At 38.2% G+C, this 10,429-nt stretch overlaps 1 protein-coding gene across 6 annotated transcripts in view; it reads left to right on the top strand.

Moving 5' to 3' along the window:
• Nucleotides 1-7,579: 7,579 nt before the first annotated feature.
• gramd1bb (GRAM domain containing 1Bb) overlaps nt 7,580-10,429 on the top strand; it is a 114,204-nt gene continuing 111,354 nt past the window's right edge. For 3 of the 6 annotated variants that reach the window (XM_076892333.1, XM_076892334.1, XM_076892331.1), the window contains exon 1: nt 7,582-7,890. The gene's annotated coding sequence lies outside the window, so the exon portion shown is untranslated. Of the gene's footprint in view, nt 7,891-10,429 lie in introns of all 6 variants that reach the window. The other 3 variants (XM_076892330.1, XM_076892332.1, XM_076892335.1) reach the window with 3 other exon arrangements.

Below are 10,429 nucleotides of genomic sequence, written 5' to 3'. Positions count from 1 at the left end.
AGAATTCCCCATGTCGAAATTATGTCCATGGTACTCCCACACTTATAGGCTATTGTCATTAGTCTTAAATTACATATTGATGGCTTACTGATGAAATTCAGCATTTTTTTTTTTTTTTTGGTCATTAACAAACAACTTTACATATTTTTTTTCCTTTTTGAGATCAAGCACCCTGTATGTCATCTAAAGACTTCAGGTAAGCATACTATTACTTTGTATTCTAGACACATATTTTAAAATCTAGACTGAAAAATAAAATATAGAATAAATGCCTGCACTTCGGTGGGAATGTTGAACATTAAGGTAAGTGAATGAATTTAAAGAGCAGAATAATTCCTGAAGAATTGTTTGGAAAATCAGTTTACGCTCATACATGAAGTGAAACAAACATACATTTTCCATTCTTACATGAATGTGGTGTAGATTACTGTCCACATGGTGGCACAATAGCATTTCTCTTCCTCGCTGATACTAAGGAATTATTTATGGCAGGCACCCCCGGAGAGTTAAAATCTGTCAAATTTTCATCATAAATGGAAAAGGCTTGACTTATTTACCAACCAGCCTTGAGATTTTTCCTCAAAATATATTATGTCAGAACTGCCAGAGAAGTCAAATGATGCTGCAGCCACGGGCCAAAGAGTAATGTTGCACTCCCTGTGTGGATCCAAACAAATCTCTGACATGTCTGCTGGTGCATCAGGAGCACAACCATAGCGATACACATACACACACAGACTACTTCACAGAGCAGCAAAGGTTAAATAGAGTGTGTGAATTAAGCATGGAAGTTACTTTTCACCAGCACTCACAGGGGACAGACGTGGACAGGCCATCTTTTTTATGGATTATTAATGAGCATGAAAAATCATGATTTCAAAAAATCCTCATATTTGAAGAGAGTGCATCATATTTAATTGTATGTCCAGAGTGGTATTTGCAAGCTTCAGACCATTTATCAATGCTATGTGTGAAGCAGACAGTGCTAAATAAAGCGCGCATTTAATGAGCCCATGCTTTCAGCAACGGCTTATGAGAATAGAACGCTCATGCAGTTTGAAGTCCTATTCGCATTGCAATCCTCTGAATCAAGATAACAACGCAGCCCAGAAGCTTATAAATTATTGACGTATGTCTCGCTCTCCTTGCAGCAGTGTGGCTGTTATACCACAAAACTAAAAATGAAAATACTGCTATGGATATAATCTAATCGTGTGGTTCAGAATATGTGTGCACGTGCACTACTGTTGAGAAAAAAACTCCATACTGGGTGATATTAAAGCCAAGTCTTTTAATCAGGCAGCAGCTGTATTTTACAGGATTTGATGACTAAACAACGTTCACTTCCTGGCTCAGACTAGCTGATGGCTTTGGCCTAATGTTTAAAGGACGAATAATAGTGTTGTACTATTGATTTCCTTTTCAGGTCTTTGTATTTCTCAGTCTAATCAAAAAACCCGGCTCTCGAGCTAATGCTCTGCAATTTCAAGGCATTTAAGATGAACATGGTGTTTTCTTAAATGATGGAGAGATTGACAAATAACTGAAGAACCAATGTTATGGTACCACGGAATAATAACAACCTTACATTGGCATGTAAAGGTTATTAGCTTCTATACAGTTTGCATTTCATAAACCACCTATTTAATTTACTATATATATATAAACTGACTCCCACATACAAGCGTATCTTCTCTTTAAAGGCATCCTGCTTCCCCTTTCCTTTTTCTTCAACAATATCTAGCATTTCGCTCACATACTTAAGCCTGATATTATCTCCTTTGTAATCAAGCACTATTCATCTGCCCAAGAAGAACCGGCACCATTTTTTCTGCCGATTATACCTGTATTGACACCAAATACCAATTTGTGTCACATAACACTGTGCAGCACCTTCGTGCAGGTGCCTTGTCAAAACTAAACATATCATTTTATCCTCAGTGCATGTACAGTGTGCAGTAAAACCAATTTTACTAATCCTCCCCAAATGTACGGTACAGTGCTGTTTTTTAACTGATGGAGAACAGCAAAGACAGTTGCAAACCATATAATAACTATTCCCCTGCGCTATGAGTTTAATCTTCCTGTAATTATACTCTGACTATTGCTTGCCTCTTTCATTGCTCTGGAGAGAGAGAAAGGTTATGTTGAGCACTCTCCAGTGCTCGAACCTTTCAATTACCGTGTTGTTGAACTGAGGAGAATGAAACTAGAGAGAGAGGTCAGTCAGATCTGAATTAGCCCAAAGAAACACTGGAACATTTACATGAACAGAAAGTCTGCATGTTATCAAGACTTTTAATTTCGTGCCAAGCATTTAAAGAAAAAAATCGATGACCTAAAAGAAGCTGAGAAAATTGTTACCTAAGCCTTTAATAAGACTTGGGTAACAATTTTAACCAATCAAGTACTTGTAACTAGCTTCACACTACAAGCTGTAATTTGATTTCAAAATACTGTATAAAATATTAACCAAATTTACTTTTAGTGCACAGTCCTCAATTATAAACAGCAGGCAACAATCACTGAAGACCAATGCACAAATCAGCCTTCAGTAGGGTATCTGTTGTTGCATCTCATTTTGGATCATCATGAGGCTTGGAATAATAGATTGCTTCTGATTTGTACAATCATGCTGATTACAATTTTATACCTATTATTCATAATTAGAGCATGGAGTGAGCTACTCTGCAATTTGGTTTATTCACGGAAACTGATCAAAAATGCTTTTTACAGCATTTTCTTATTATTATTATAGGTGCTTTTAAGGATGACACTCCACCATGATTCTTTTTTTTTTTTTTTTTTTTTGGTTATGACAAGAATTTTCTTTTAAGTTTAAAAAAAATTTGGCTGACAGAAAAATAATGCACTGCACCTGGCACAGAAAAAAAACTTAACGAGGTCGTTGATTGTAAAAAATAAATAAATTAATAAATAAAACTATTTAGTCATATAATAAGTTCATGAGTTTTATGAACTAGTCATCTTACTTTCTAATGATTACAAAAATCATTAAGTATCAATCAGTTTTCCTGTTAACTCCTGGGGGAGCATAGGTCCGCAACAACACCACGCCAACGGACTCTGTTCTGGGCTGCTCTCTTCAGCTGGGTCCACGTCATTCCGGCGGCCTTCACTTCGCTCTCGACAGATCTTCTCCACATGTGTTTGGGTCTCCCCACTTTCCTTTTCCCTTGTGGCTTCCAGTCCAGTGCTTGCCTTGCGACGTTGTCGAGTGGTTTTCGAAGTGTGTGGCCTATCCAGCCCCATTTTCTCTTCTTGATGTCTTGACCGACCGGGTTCTGGCTGGTTCTCTTCCACAGGCCTGTGTTTGAGATCTTCTCAGGCCATCTGATGTTGAGGATGTGTCGCAAGCACTTGTTGATGAAAATCTGTATCTTGCTGGTAGTGGTCTTGGTCACCCACCACGTCTCGGACCCATACAGAAGGACTGCTTTCACATTGCTGTTGAAGATGCAGATCTTGCTGTGCTGAGATAAAGCTTTGGAGTTCCAGATGGGTCGCAGGGTGTTGAAAACAAGCCTTGCTTTGTTGACAACAACAACAATCATTAAGTATGGAAAGTTACAAATATAAGCAAAAAAAAGCACAATCATAATTAACACTAGCTAGAAGCACTGAATATTCATCCAAATGCAACATAAAAACATCTGCTAGAATAGACCATTTTGATATAACTACAGTTTTTTAGAAGTACTGTGGACAAAGTTACTTTCTATGAATTCAGAGATGGTTACAGCCCGAAATTCTGCATAGTTCAAGCACATAAGGCAACATGACCGTTGGTGTGCATGTACTTTTAACCAGATGTTGGTGGAACAGAGGATGAAGCCCATGTTCATGGTAATAACACAGTGACAAACAACAAATAACACAGTAGCAAATTTCCCACACGTGGGACTAATAAAGCTTATCTTATCTTAAAAACATTCCCAGTGAAAAGTTTACCTTACTACCCAATTTAGAATGAGCTCTGAGTTTGCTGATGTTGGTGGTGGTGATCATCTTGAGCCACAGTCCAGCAGTTCACTACATGTTTACAGTCTTCCACATTTTTAGAATGTAGAATGCTTTTTTGTTTGTTTGTTTTCTGTAAATTTCCTTTACAGAGATTAAACTGTAGAAAGTTTAATGGAAAGTCACAATAACAGTTTATGGGTTCACATGGGTTCAGTTTATGGGGACCTTTTAATGGCACTATATCCTGTACTGAGAAATATACAAAAAGATAAACACACAGTATCATTGGATTGGATCTAATTTATGTTGCAAAATGAAAATATTTTTTATGCATTTTCTAAAAGTAAAAAAATTGAATATGGTAATTGCTGAGATTATACATTAAAATGCATGGAAACAAACAGCTTTTACAGTGTTATGCAGTGGACAAACTTTGAAAAAAGTTTGTATTTGCAAATGAACAACACCGGGCTCCAAGAAATTAACAGACATCTTAAAGCAGCTACATTACAACAGTAACTGAGGATGTTGATAATACAAACAAAAATAAAATGTCATGTAGAAACCAGTCTTTAAAATATTAGAAAACAAGTTTTAATGTGCTCTATTATTCCAATCACACAGTGGAGAAAAATGTTTTTTATTTTTTAATGAACTGACAGAAATGAAAACTTTCAGTCAAGATGTAGGTGTCCTTTGCTATCACAGAGCATGTCTATCATCACATCACATAAATGTTCTAGGTCAAAATGACATTTGTTTCATAGTCACAATGGCACAGTGCTGTCAGATGTAGTTACTTCTAAACCAATGTGAGATCTCTAGAGAAGGGTTTTAGGCAACCCCTGATTATTGGTACATAATCAGCGTAAAGCAGCAGATTGTTGTTCCTGTGTAAGGAAAAGATTAACAGGTATTGTGCCTGTCAGTGTGACCTTCATGCAACACAAGTTTGCATTGATTTATTCTAACATTGCAGGGGAAGCAATTTGTAGCAATTTAGTGTTAATGTTAGAGTTGTCAGTGTAAGAAAAGTTACTGATCTTATACTGACATCTGATACTGATTCTAGGTTTTTGAGCACGCTCAGTGATTGCACTCATCAAAGCAAGGACATTTTACTGCTTTTCATTTCACTGGTATGCCAAAAAGTAGAATGAAAAATTGGGAAAATTTGGTTTTATGTTTCTTTACTATGGACATATCACTGTATTTGTTTCACATTTATGAGTATAGTGATTTGAACTGAATTTAACTGAAACATCTAAGATTATTATTGTCATTTTTATCCGTGGTTTAAATTACATTGCACACCAAAACAAAGAGCATCAAGTATTTAAGTAATGATCAGTGTAGCACACATTTAAAAAATTAATCCACTGATTATTAGGATACTATAGCAAACATTTACCAGCAAAATTAGCTTACAGAGTCAAAGAATTCATATAATCCCCAGTAAATAATGCACCGTACTGCAGTACGATCTGAAACCTGCTTTTCTGTGTGGTTTCTGATCAGATAACAGTGTTTTTCTAACTTAGCAGTGACTCATCAATCCCCAATCATTCAAGACCTCCCACAACATTTTTGTTCTGTGAATATATTTACATATATCTATTAAAGTTAGATTTTTAACACTATTACTTGAAATGAAAACACCAATTACTGGAAAAAAATGTACGTTTTGCAGGGATAGTGTTAAAGGCAGTTAAAATATCCTCCAAACTTAAGAACGTTAAGTTTGGCTTTTGATCCTTACATGGCTCCAACTCACTTTTGGCAGAAAGACCGCAGGCTGGCGATTTCCATCACTGTGCATACTTTTTAAACCTTGAGTTAATCTACAGATTAGAGCTGTCATGCTACTTTTTAATGATGTTGAATTCCTTTTGCTTTTTCATCTATTGGAACAAACACACGGGGCTTTTTTGATTAACTTTATTAGGCTGTTTTTAATATATTTCAAATTTGTTATACTTATTTTGAGTTTCATCTGCATATAAAGTAGGTTTATTGGGTTTTGGGGTCTGTTTGTTTTCTCTTTTTTTGTTAAAATAGCTGAATTCTCTCAATCTACATTTTATTTTCAAGATAGCCTCTGTATATTCTCGAGTCACCTGGTCAAGGGCAGATATTTGTGTATTCGTTTGCAGACAGTGTATGCGATCAAACGTGGACACGAATGCAAATGTTGCTTGTTCCTTTGTAGATAAAACGCATGCCCTTCACAGAGGGAACATTTGCTTCGTTACATTCATAAAAACAAACAGGTAACCGAATATCTGTCGGCCACCTTTAACATACTGGTTGACACAGTTGCTCTTTTCTTATCTGCCAACACAAACACTGGGTTCAAGCCTCAGTAAGAACAGGTGAAACAGAGAAACATCTAATAACTCGATTCAAATCGTTCTGTTTGTGTGCTAGGGAAGGTTCGAAATCAATACTTACTAGAATAATCTGTAACTGCTCTTGGACTTGACTGACACCCCATCAAAATATGTGCTCATCAAGCCTTCGCTCACTCTTATGTCTCGTCTGTGTACTCACTCACAATAAATCAGTTTATTCAAAGACATTTTTACAGCATGTGTTAAAATATCCTTCTAAATTGATCTGATCAGTTTCCAAGCCCACTTGTTATTACAAGCAGGCACTGTGTTTGGCCGCCTGGACCTTTCTCCACCAAAGCGCTAATGGATCAGGTCACTCCAGCACTATTTATATCTCTCCGAAAACTATGTTCCTCCTTCCCTCCTGCTGCTATCCCCTTAAACCATGGAGATGTTCAGCATAGAGGGAGGGAGATGGGGAGGTGGTGGCAGAAGTGGTGGTGGTGTTGGGGGAAGGGTAGTTTTAGGGGAGATTCTCATAATAGCGCTTTGCTGTCCTCTTTCTTCTGTTGTGCGTTACGACTGAACGCTCAAAATAGAACATCTCTAGAGAGCATCGAATCAGGCTTACGATAGGTTTATGTGAACAGGGACACGCATACAGTTTAGCTCTTTTTTATGTGATGGTGGGAAAACAGCTTTTCCAAGTTCATTCGTCCACATTCACTTCATATTAGTTTTTTAAATTAGGAAAAAACATGCTCGGTTCAGTCTAGATCCCTTCACACACGTTGCCCGTAGTTGAACATGTGAGCTTTTCTCACCCACAAATCAAAGCTTGAGTATAATCCCATTTAATTCAGCAAACACGCCAACCTTGTATTTTTCATAGTCCAAGGAGCCCCTGTTTATCTTCATATTGTGCTATGTTTCAGAACATGTCGATAGCACGAATAAAACACAGGAGCACGCGTTCGATTGCATAACAGCAGGAAGTAACCAGTTACATTGAAGACAAATACTCTAAAGAAGCTGACAGGAGTTTTTCTTTTTTCTTGGTGTGTTTGTTTATCTCTGTTATTTGCATATGTTTGTGTGGAGAGTGCAGTGTGTGTGTATGCGTGCCTGTGGGGGCTTGAGCCACAGTGGATAAAAATGCATGCCAGAGTGAGAGAGAGCAAGCGAACGTACAAGTGGAGCAGGATCAGGAAGGGGAGAGAAAGAGAGCGGAGAAGGAGACCGAAGAAACCGAGAGAGGGGGTTTTGAGCTGTGCGGTAGCAAGTCGTGTTTCCTGAAGAAGAGGGAGGTGCATCGCTCCATCTTCTCATCTGGGATTTAAACTGCTTTAAATTGGCTTTAGTCTGACAGAGGATTCCCCGGCTCGTGGAGTGCTGGTCTCTTCTCCAACACAACACGGGACTTTGTTGTGAAGCAAGAGAGACGCACAGGAAGGAGGGAGAGGGACACTTGCTCCTACTTCCTTTGTACCCAGCCTGCTTGACAGATGGCTCTGGCAGACTGATCTCTGACTCTCACCCAGGAATGAGTCCTCACATCACTCACTGAGGCAACGTATGTCAGCTATTTTTTTCTTTCTTTCTTTTCTTTTTTTTTGCTAAAGCTGCATGCTCGTACTTGTGTTCAGCTGCACTGTTTGCTTTGAATGTGTTTGAATGAATGTGCAAAATGAAAATGTGCATGCAAGTGTGCCTGAAATGTTAGTTCATGGGCAGTGCCAAAGGGAATGTGAGGACAGGAAGTACTGTGGCTCAATCACCACCACATCAGCACCTTATCAGAGTGAAGTTATTTCACAAGGTTCAAATAGTGGAGCTTTTAATTAGTTTTTTTTCCTTTCTCTCTAGCTGACTTGTATATATTAGATTAAGATTAAGCTGAGGTCCAGAGCGAGTTTGTTGACGGCAGACGGGCTGTGACCTGGTGCCAGCACCTTTTCTCCTGACTCTGCAACCACCTGGACTTTTTCAACCATTCAACCAGCTACCCTTTATAGATTAAACTGATGCTGCTGTTCTTCTGTGCAGACTTATAAATCATGATGGCACACACTGCAACAGAAGCAGGTGTTGTGTTTCAGATTATAGACACTATTATTTGCAAGGTTTAGCGCTAACTGTGATACGAACCTGAGAGAGTTTCGTTATCTGTGTGCTTTTGATTGTAGGGACAACAAAACACACCTGATAAATGTGTCGTAGAGTACAACAAAAGCTATACAAACACAGTGTATTAATTTATTCACTGCAAAAAAAGATATTCAGCCATGCAATAAATGTTCATATGCATTCTGTGCCACTCACCAAAGAGCAGTTTCTATAGTACATTTGAAGATTGTACGTTTTGATCTTATTCACATTTTTCTCCTGTAATTAGAAATCCCTGCGACTCAGGATTAACACCAAACTCACTTACTTAGTTGCTGGCCAGTTGCCAGCCTTTCTTATAAACCAATACTCTCTACACAATGTGCTAGCTTCTCTCAAGCAGCTAACACCGTTGGGAATGTATTGTTTAATTTCCTTAGAAAAATAGATGACAGTCTTGTAATATCTATTGAAAATCTGCGATTTTTCAATGTGGGGAAGTTTGCATCAGAAACAATGGCTGAATACGCGAGCTTGGTCTGTGTAATAACTCACTCACGTTCACTTTCAGCTGTCCTTGCTGTCACAAATGCACAAACACAACCAGACAGACTGTACATGCACGCAAACACTGTCTCCTGTCTTGTACCTGATGTCATCACAGTGTTAGTGTTCAGAGCAGATGCTGATAAATTGCTGATAGTAATTAATAGCAGGATAAACTTGCACACCGCATAAGTATTTGCTGGAATGTGAAGACAGTCAACAAAAATATATGAAGAGGTAGAAATGAGAAAGAAACTCACATTTTATGTATTTGTAATCACAGCTGATTCGACAAAAATTAAACTGAGGACCAAATCTTGACCGTAAAAAAAAATAAAAAAAATTAAAGTATCAACTTAATCAATTTTCATCCATTTTTAGTGAGCAGAATTTTACCACCAATATAGACCGTTCACAAGTACTGCACCCGGTGCTAGCCTTTATCATAGTTGTGTTCACTGATATACACAGATAAGAATAGCCCCAGCAAACTCAAACAGCACCAAGACCCTCTGCATGCTTACCCACTTGAAATACTATACTTTCAGCTAATTAAATATTTAGCAGACATGGCAAACCAGATGTTAGATTCCAGTTAATTACCTCACCTGTAGGACTGTACAAAGCTGTAACTTGGAACTTCTGTGATTTTGCTTATCCTCCCCTCTCATCTCTATTAGTTGCCACAGTATATTATCGCTCTGTCACCCAAACAGTTGACCATCAGATTTCTGTGCTTGGTCTCAACATTATGTGCTTTCCTCTTTGTATAGGAGGCACCTCCAGGTTCATAGTTCAAACTGTGGCATTTTGTCAATGTCAGCTTAATGTGTTTATTTTTAGCATTCACTGACTGTCTCAGAATGAAGATTGATGTTGGATTGCTTCCCATTGGATTCCCAGAGTCACTCTCGTGCTCTCTAGTGCCCATATTGAAACTCACACTATTAGCTCTAGATTAAAAACACATCGGCTTCCCGTCTGTCCGACAAACATCACAAAGCAGGGGAACTGTAGTCACTGCAATGAAAACCAGTTACTTTATGAAAGCACGGTATGTGGTCAGATGAAAAGCAGAGGTTCATGGTTACGCTTTGAATTTGACCTTTTGCTCTGGATTGAGTGTTTTTGTCTTGCAGACTATGTCCTGCTGAGCCCATAATGCTATAATAATACATGTGCCAATGCAGGTGTTATATTTTAATTATATTTAGTCATTAACAATAAACACTAGAAGGTGTATTTGTTTTCTAAAACACTGGAAATGTGTGTCCAGGGCTGACAAGGTATTATTACCTGGGCTTCTTTTTCCACCGGCAGAAGAAAAACCTGCAGACGCTACTCAAACGGACCAAACCTGGGTTTGAACCCAAGACCCCTCTTGCTTTGAGACAGCAGTGCTAACTATAAGCAACTGCAGTTATTACTGTAACTACTGTATTGCACTTTATTTTGTCATA

The sequence above is a fragment of the Maylandia zebra genome, linkage group LG14 (genome assembly GCF_041146795.1).
Source record: "Maylandia zebra isolate NMK-2024a linkage group LG14, Mzebra_GT3a, whole genome shotgun sequence".
Lineage (NCBI taxonomy): Eukaryota > Metazoa > Chordata > Actinopteri > Cichliformes > Cichlidae > Maylandia > Maylandia zebra.
The sequence above is the reverse complement of the archived record's forward strand: the minus strand, read 5'-3'. Positions and strand labels throughout refer to the sequence as shown.